The sequence below is a fragment of the Pinus tabuliformis genome, chromosome 8, assembly GCF_031772625.1.
Source record: "Pinus tabuliformis cultivar Carrire ecotype Pingquan chromosome 8, CPIR1, whole genome shotgun sequence".
Lineage (NCBI taxonomy): Eukaryota > Viridiplantae > Streptophyta > Pinopsida > Pinales > Pinaceae > Pinus > Pinus tabuliformis.
The window spans coordinates 1,509,535,943-1,509,545,333 of record NC_142294.1 but is presented as its reverse complement, the minus strand read 5'-3'; the positions used below and the strand labels follow the sequence as shown (position 1 = coordinate 1,509,545,333).

General features: G+C 34.8%; 1 pseudogene; it reads left to right on the top strand.

Moving 5' to 3' along the window:
* The first annotated feature begins 255 nt into the window (after window positions 1-255).
* LOC149241612 (putative galactinol--sucrose galactosyltransferase 1) overlaps window positions 256-9,391 on the top strand; it is a 22,585-nt pseudogene continuing 13,449 nt past the window's right edge.

Below are 9,391 nucleotides of genomic sequence, written 5' to 3'. Positions count from 1 at the left end.
ATAGCATTTCTGAGGCAATATGAAATATAGACATATAACAACTTATGGAAAAAATTGAAAGGAATTATTAACTTGATCTACTATGATGAGAAGTCTAAGTTTGTTGTGAACATATCTCTTTGAAGCACCCTAAATAAATATATGTAATTTGTGCTCTAGTTTGATAGCTAAAGGTCTGAGGTACCTATGTTACAGAAAGATGATATATATCAACTAAAGAAAATATATGTTGCAGATGACCAAATATTTGTAAAAATGGGCAGGTAAGGTTCAAGAAGTACATATAATTTTTTTTCATTTCAAAGTTTTCTTGCAACCAATGACCTATGTCAACTATATTGCATATAATGCGAAGTCTTCTAGGTCATGGTGAAATCACATTAAGAATAAGCTAACGGCCTTATGCTTCTTTGAAATATAGTGACATATTATAAAAGGGTATGTATAGATATATTAGAGGTCCTGACATAATTGATATGTTAGCATTCAGATCCTTTCCTTATATATGAAGGCTATATTTTTTTGATCAAGGAATGAAATGAAAATCCATGTCATGTATAGAAGGCTTGTCAATAACATTTCTAGGATTTGTAGCTAACACATTAGTATACTTGTAGAATTTTCAAGTTTGAAGGATGACATGTATTGAAGGCTTTGGAAATTGAAGCATCTAGGGTTCATAAACCCTAGAAACAATATTAATTAGAAAACCCTAGAATTAATCATTTGTGATATAAGAATAAGCCCTAGCTCTTGAGAATGGTAGAAATGACATCATGTTGATATGAAGACAAACAAATAATATTTTTCTTTCTTTTTCTTATAACATAAGAAGAGTAAGATTGATAAGCCATATTTTAAGCATCGATGCAAAGCTTGGATGCAAATCTTTGTTTTTTACAGAATTTCAAGAGCCAACATGGAGGTGGAGACAGATCTAGCAATGAAAATCCCCCAATAAGACTCATATTTTTATGGTCAGCATTGATAAATAAGGAATTGGGATGGGAATTCATGTAGAGGAGGTGTACACAGGGACCACGAATTTGATTTTGTGTAGAAAGGAGGAATATAATATATTACTCTAGTTAACAAAATGTCCTTATGCTCACAAATTTGGAAAGAGTTAGAGTAGATCTTGGGTATTTCAAATGTGTAGAAAGAGGAGATAGTGGAGTAAAATTTGAAGCAATGATATATCAAAAAAAAATTGAAAGAATCTATAGCTTTGACATGCCTAATCATTTGGGAAATAAGATGGCTAGGAACAGTCAAATCTTTGAAGATAAACACATTCCTCACCTTTCAAGTTTTCTCACAAGTCAGATCTAATTCTGACAAATCAGAGCAATGGTTTCAAATGTTAGAATGCCTATCAAGGAAGATGCTACTCATCAGTTGAAAGAGCTAGAACTAGACAAGATTCAAGCTTAGGGATAAACACATTCCTCACCTTTCAAGTTTCCTCACAAGTCAGATCTAATTTTGACAAATAAGATCAATGGTTTCAAATGTTAGAATAAATATGCTCCTCATCAGTTGAAAGTGTTGGGACTAGACAAAATTCAAGCTTAAGGTATTTTTGATGGAGCTAGGCAGGGTCCACCAAAGTTTAGCAATGTTGAAGGAGTTATGTTTGTATCTGATTCTCATCATGTCACATTTAAAGCAGGCCTTGAGGCAGGATCCAATAACTATGCAGAGCTTATGACTTTGAGGTTCTTGCTTTAGTGTCCACTAGAAACAAGAGTCAAACATATACAGAATGTTGACTATGCATCCTTCGTCATAAACTAGATGAAGGGAAGTGTTGAATTACATAATATCCTGCTTAGACTTAAAGGAGATCAATTACATGAGATAGCAGCCACCTTCGATAGAATTTTCTTTACTCATATGTTTAGGGAAATAAATGAGGAAGTGGACACATATTGAAAGAGGGTTAACAGTTAGCAGTGGGTTCCATGGCTGTGGAGAAAATAAGAATGGAGTCTTTATTGCTGCCCTAATTTCTGAACTGTTTATAATGCTTATGTTTCTGTTGGGTCCCTATAATACTAGTGATTACCCCATTACTATTGTAGTTATATCCCTTATTAATATTGTTGTGCCCCTATTGCCCCCATATTGTTATTAATGTGCCCCATAGAATCCCTCTATTGTTATTTTTGCGGCTTTATATTATTATTGTTAGGTCGGCTGGATTATATTGTGACTCCTTAGACTCCTCTATATAGAAAGGAGGTTTTGTCATTTGAATCATCCAAGAATTGTTCATTTATGTAATGTAAAGGAGGTTTCCCCCTCGAAGAGGCTGAATTCTAAGGCGTTGATCTATCTTTTATATCTTTTCTTGAGCTAGTTTCATAACATTTGGTATTAGAGCTTTGGATTCTAGGGTTTCGTTGCTCCAAACAGGTCATCATGGAATTTTCGCTATAACTTTTTTTCTGTGACGTTTCAGAAGTCACAAAAAAACCCATTTTAGAAGAAATCACGCTAAACCTTGAGTCCAAATTTTAGAGCTTTTCGCGTGATATTTGCGGAGATATGATTTGAGGAAGTTGGTCTTTTTCCAGACTCATGAATTACATTCAAAACAAGTGACCTGGGGAAAATCGTCATAACTTTCTCTCTGGGGATCGGATTGAAATTTTGAAAGAAGTTACAGAAAGAGGATGGACTGTAGTTTCTTGTATGCATGTTTCAGATCCAAAGGTCAAAACAGTGACTCATGGCACGTCATACAAGTTCGCTCTACTGAACTAATCTATAAGCAAGTCACTATGGGAGATTTCACATAACTCTTCCTTAGAGAATCCAATTTGGGTCAGACTTGTGGGATTGGAAAAAGGGCATAGAGGGCTACTACAGGTCACAAATTTAGAACTAGATGATTGGAAAGTACAGAGATACATCAGAGGAAATATTGAGCTCCTACAAAGTGAAAAAATGTGTGTAGATTTTCTTAAATTTTTGCTTAAGCTTGGTTTGAAAATTTATTTTGAAGGAATTCAAAGGGCATAGTAGAGCATTATTATCGATAATTGATACCCCGAGGAAAGAAAATGCAAACACCTAGTAAGGAACCTGAAAGCTCTAGCATGACTCATGAAGAAGAGGAAGAAATGCAACATGATATATCAAAATTACAAGACCAAGTGCAACAACTTTCCCTTGCACAAAAAGGAACAGAATCTAAGATGGATGGTTTAAAGAAAGATGTAGAAGCTAGGATGGATGGTTCAAAGAAAGGTGTAGAAGCTAAGATGGACTGTTTAAAGAAAGGTGTAGAAGCTAAGATGATTGACATGGAAGCTAAGACAGATGATTTGAAGATAGATTTGAAGACAGACATGGACGAATTGAAGATAAATATGAATAAGTTGCTACAATAAATGGTCCCTAAGGGTGAAAGGGTACTAAAGGAAACTCCTGATGACAACAAAGAAATATTAATCATGATTCCATAGACGCTAATGTTGGATCAAAGACTCACCATATTCCAAAAATCGATATGAGGAAGTTTGATGGCAAGGATCCTGCCACATGGATATTACAGATGGAGCAATTCTTTGATCTCAATAATGTGCAAAACACACAAAAGGTACGTATGGAAACTTAATATTTGGAACCAAATCAGTTTGTATGGTATCAATGGCTTTGCTCTCGTAAACCATTTATCACTTGGGCAATTTTTACGGAAGAATTGATAGCACATTATGAGGATACAAAAAGCAACACTTTTTTTAGCCAATTGATAAGTCTCAAACAAAAGGGTTCAATAATCGAGCACATTGAGGAGTTCCAAAAATTGAACATAAGGGTAAAAGATATTCCAGAGGAGCATAGGATTGATGTTTTCATAGGGTCTTTAAAGGATAATATCCAACATGATGTTCGCCTTTGGGAACCTGATTCATTAGAGAAGGCATTCAGGTTAGCAAGAAAAATGGAAAGCAAAATTATGGCAACCAGGAAGCATACCACTCACAACTATAAAGACGGAAGTGTTGTTGCCCCTAGTCTTCCACAAGCTATAAGGTTGACACCACAACAATTGGAAGAAAAAAGAGCAAAAGGGCTTTGTTACAGTTGTGATAGCAAATACACTAAAGGTCATAAGTGTGCTAAGAAGAAATTATTCTACACAGATTGTGAAGAGGAAGAAGAAAAGGAGCAAGAAAAGTCAAAAGAAGAGGATATACTCCGGAAACAAAGCCTAGATGAAGAAAAAATAAATCTGACCATATCTTGTAATGCATTGGCGGGAATTACCACTCCTCAAACGATCAAGATAGAAGGACAAATCAAGAAGAAAAAGGTAATAGTTGTAAGCAGAGCTTCGGCGAAAATCACATGAGGAAAGACATTTGTCGACGCATTTCGAACCAACCAGTGTGGTTCATCGTCAAGACAAGTTGAAGAAACAGATCTAGCTTAGCATGTTAAATTGTCTGAGCAGAGACTCCAATGGCTAAATCGACCAACGGCTAATTTTGACATGCGGACCCAGGTCAAATTACTATTCATTAATTTAATATTATTATTATTTTTAATATTAAAACATAAAATATTTTTAATGGTTAGTTTTAAATTTTTTTATTAATTTTTTTATTAATAATTATATATATATATATAAACATATTAAAGTTACGATAATAGGTTGTTAATAAATAAATTACTTATAGTGGTTAGTTTAAGGAGATAATTAACTTATTTATTTAAATTATTTAGTAATTATTGTTAATATAAAACATATATATATATATAATAATATTTTGTTAAGGATCAGAAAAATTATCAATGGTTAAAGTAATTTATTAATAATATATATATAAATAAAAGGAGAAAGAGGCAGTACATCCGTCAAAGACAGGAGAATCTCTTACACCTCTCTAAGGTAGCTCCAAAGAAATTTTGGAGGCAGATTCTAACTAGGAAGACTAAGGATAATAATAAAATTGCTCTTCACGATTGGAATTCCTATCTTAAAAAGCTTTATGAGTCTCCAAATGTCATGGATAATTTGGAAACCCTTCTCACAACGAAAGAAGTTTTCTCTTTAGAAGACATTAAGTTTGGGGTTAATCGCCTTGCTAATGGGAAAGCTAAGGACATTGAAGGTTACCAAGCGGAAATCTTAAAAATTGGAGGTCCTGTCCTCATCCCCCACATCCACAAGCTTTTCAATCGAGCAGTCAAGCAAGGGTTCCCTAAACCTTGGACTGAGAGCCTCATTATTCCTATTTTTAAAAGTGGGGATACAAATAACCCCTCTAATTATAGAACAATTATGATCAACCCTCTCTTAGCCAAGTTATATGGTAGTATTTTGGAAAAGAAGTTAAGCATATGGCTTGAAAGTGAAGGTAAGCGGGCTAAAGGCCAAGCAGGTTTCAGAAGGCATCACTCAACAATAGACCACCTTGTTACGCTTAGGATCATTGCAGAGGAATGTCGTAATGAGAAATCCAATTTATTTTGTTGCTTTGTGGACTTTAGAAAGGCTTTCGATACGGTTCCTAGATACAACCTTTGGAATAGATTAGAAGAGCTAAAGGTTCCTCTCGAGTTGAGAGTTGCCACTATAAGGTTATACGAGAATGTAATTGCCAAGCTAAAGAGCAATGAAGGGTGGTTGAAAGATATTAAGTGTAACATCGGAGTTAAACAAGGTTTCCCCCTCTCCCCTACCCTATTTGGCATTTACATCGATAAGCTCGAAGGCTATTTAGAGGAAGCAGGATGTGATGGCACGATCTTAGCTGGGATAGTCGTCATCCTTCTTCTTTATGCTAACGATATTGTTCTTTTGGTAAGGTGCCCATCTGATCTTAATAAGCAACTCAGGCTTCTTAAGGATTTCTGCTCTACCATGGGTATGACTGTTAACACTGACAAAACAAAAGTTATGATTATCAAATCTAAGAAGGACACTTATGCTAATTTTATGTATGACAATAATAACTTGGAGGAAGTGTATTCTTACAAGTACCTAGCAATTGATATTCATCACAAGCTCAACTGGAACCATAACATTGAGAAAAGGATTAATGGGGGGTGGAAAGCTTACTTTGGTCTTGAAAATAATTGTAAAATAGCAAACCTTGTAATGTGGGATAAAAAGAAGTTCATCTTTGAAACTTTAGTCACTCCTGTTATCTTATATGGCTGTGAGGTTTGGGGTTGCAGCATCTCCAGAGAATCATGGAGAAAGATTGAGCAAATCCAGAAGTGTTTTATAACTTATAACCTGAAAATTAAAAGTAATACAACCTATCCTATTCTCCTTATAGAAGCAGGTCTTTCCCCTATTGAGAGCATAGCTATGCTTAGGTTTATATTGTACAAGCACAAAATCAGTAACATAGACGATCATAGACTTCCTAAGCTAGCTTTAAATTCTAGCCAAAACCACCTAAGGCTCAATCGAGGGTGGCATAAAGACACAAGGGCCTGGTTAAACTATTGGGAGATCAACGAAAATGATGCATTGCAAAACATAAATAACATTAAAGATATTGTTACTTCTAAGTTCAAAGAAAAAATGTGGTGTGAGAAAGACTTAGCGGCTAAAAGAAAATTAAGTTATTATAAGAAAGTCATCAACCCCACCCTAGAAGATCAAAAGTATCTCTCTATTTTAACTAGCTCAAAGAAGAAAATTAATATAGCAAAGATTAGAACGAATTCTCATGAGCTCCATAGTGAAACAGGTCGTTGGGCAGTTCCTAAAACGCCATGGACGGAAAGGATTTGCCATATATGTGAGAATAGGAACATCGAGGATGAAAACCACTTCCTCTTAGAATGCCCTGCGTATAACCACATTAGATCTCAGTTTCACAATCTTTGTTACAATACTGACCTTCCTAGCCTTTTACAATGTCAAAATTATAGTGAGCTCGGGAGGCTTCTCTCCAAGCTTTTTGAGCATAGGAATAAAATCTTAAATCAAAATAGATAATTTGTTTCTTTAGGTCTGATAGACCATTATTTGGTCTCAGCAGACGTTAATCATCATCATCATCATCATCATCATATATTTCAATTAAAAACATAAAATTAAGGTTAAAAATATAAATAAATCAAATAATTTAAATGGTTAGTTAGAAAAGGTAATTTATTTAATTTAATTCAATTATTTATTATTATAAATTAATAATATAAGTCATTTTTAGTTTAATTAAATTATTTATTAAATATAATTAATATAATATTAGTAATATAGTCTTGATATTATTAATATTAGTAGTCAAAGTATTATTATTAATTTAATATTATTGTTATTCTTAATGTTATTATTATTATTATTATTTATGGAAATAAGTTAACTTAGGTAAAATATATAGATAAATAAAATACTTTTAATGGTTAGTTGTAAAAATTTTAATTTATTTAAATTATATATATATAAGTTATAATATTCGGTTATCAAGATAAAAGTTAGGTGAAAGATAAAAGAAAGGTAAAAGATAGTTAAAAATAATAATAATAATAATAATAATAATAATAATAATAAATAAATAAATATAAAATAAAATAAAAATAAATCAATAAATAAATAAAATAAAATTAATTAATTAATTACTAAATTACTTAATAAATGAAATAATTAATAAAATAATTAAAAAATAAAAATAAAAATAAAAAATAAAATAAAATAAAAATAAAAATTAATAATAATAATAATAATAATAATAAAATAAATAAAAAATACATGTAAATATAAGGTATATAAATAAATAAATAAAAATAAACAGAGAGAACGACAAAAAATAAAAAGGGGAGGGACCGGAAGAAGACCAATAGAAACCACAGAGCAAAACAGATCAACCCTAGGAGGAAGGAAGGCTCCAGGGGGAACATAGAAAGCTAACAAAAAAGGGGGAAAGGAAAGACTAAGACGACAGGGCAGGGATCCAACAGCTACTGATTTTCCAGCCGTCATCTCTATTGAGATTGTTAGGCCTTCTTTCAATCTCAATAGCTTCCCTGAATTTACGATGATGGAATTGAGCAATCTTAGCAACAACCTTGGCCTCCTCAATACAAACATGATGCTTGGTCTTTTCCACATGCTCTGCTAACGCTGAAGACTTGGTTCTCCCATGTCTTAGGTCAGCTGCATGTTCGCTTATCCTCTGATGGATGGAGCGTCCTGTTTCCCCGATATAGGGGGTTCCACACGAACAAGGGATCAAGTAGACACCCTTCATGTCCATCGGGTCAACAGGATCTTTCACCGATCAAAGGGATTTACGAATGGTGTTGAGGGGGCTAAAGGTAGAAGGGATATCATACCTCTTAAGGATCCGAGCAATTTTGTCTTTGGTTCCTTGAACATAGGGAAGATGGACCCCTAGTCGGCGCTCCTTCGGTTCTTTATTAACAATCACATTTTTAGAGGCTTTAAGGAAAGCCTTCTGACCTAGGCACCTACTGTAGCCATTCTCCACAAAGACATTAAGGAGATGGGATCTCTCCTTATCGAAGCTCTTATTATTAGAAATCCTCAAGGCACGAGTAGCAAGGGTGTTAAGAACACCCATCCTTTGAGCAGGGAAATGATGGGAATCGGTATGAAGATACTGCTCAGTATGCGTTTTCTTTCGGAATACTGAGTGGGAGAGAGAGCCATCCATATTCTTAGAAATAAGAATGTCCAGGAAAGGGAGGCAACCATTGACCTCTTTTTCCATGGTGAACTTAATGGCAGAGGACTGACAGTTGAGGTGATTGAAGAAGTGATCCAGCTCCTCTTGGCCATGGGACCAAATGACATTAGTGTCATCTACATACCTTCTCCACAGCTTAGGAAGGAGACGAGCCGAGGCTAGAGCTTTGGCTTCGAAATCTTCCATAAAGAGATTGGCGACAATAGGGGAAAGGGGGGAGCCCATGGCCACACCACAAGTCTGCTCAAAGAACTCACCCTCGAAACAGAAGAAAGTGGAAGTGAGACATATCTCAACCAGATGCGCGGTATCAGGATCCATTAGGCGATAGATCACTTCCAAGGCCTCCTTTATAGGGATGCAGGTATAAAGGGAGACCACATCAAATCTGACCAGGATGTCATCAAGGTCAAGTTTAATATCTTTAAGCTCCTTAATGAAGGATGCAGAGTCTTTCACGAAGGACTCAGTGCGGCCAACTAGGGGCTTAAGTTTCAGGGCGAGGAACTTAGCTAGAAGGTAGGTCGGACCACCAATGGTATTGACGATAGGCCTCAGAGGAACCCCTTCTTTGTGAATCTTAGGTAACCCATAGATCCTAGGAGTAAGGGGACTACTCTCAATGAGTTTGTGGCCTAGAGAGCCCACAGAACTACTGGACTTGATGGCAAGAGCCACAGTCCTAGAAACTTTCTTAAGAGGGTTCTTGG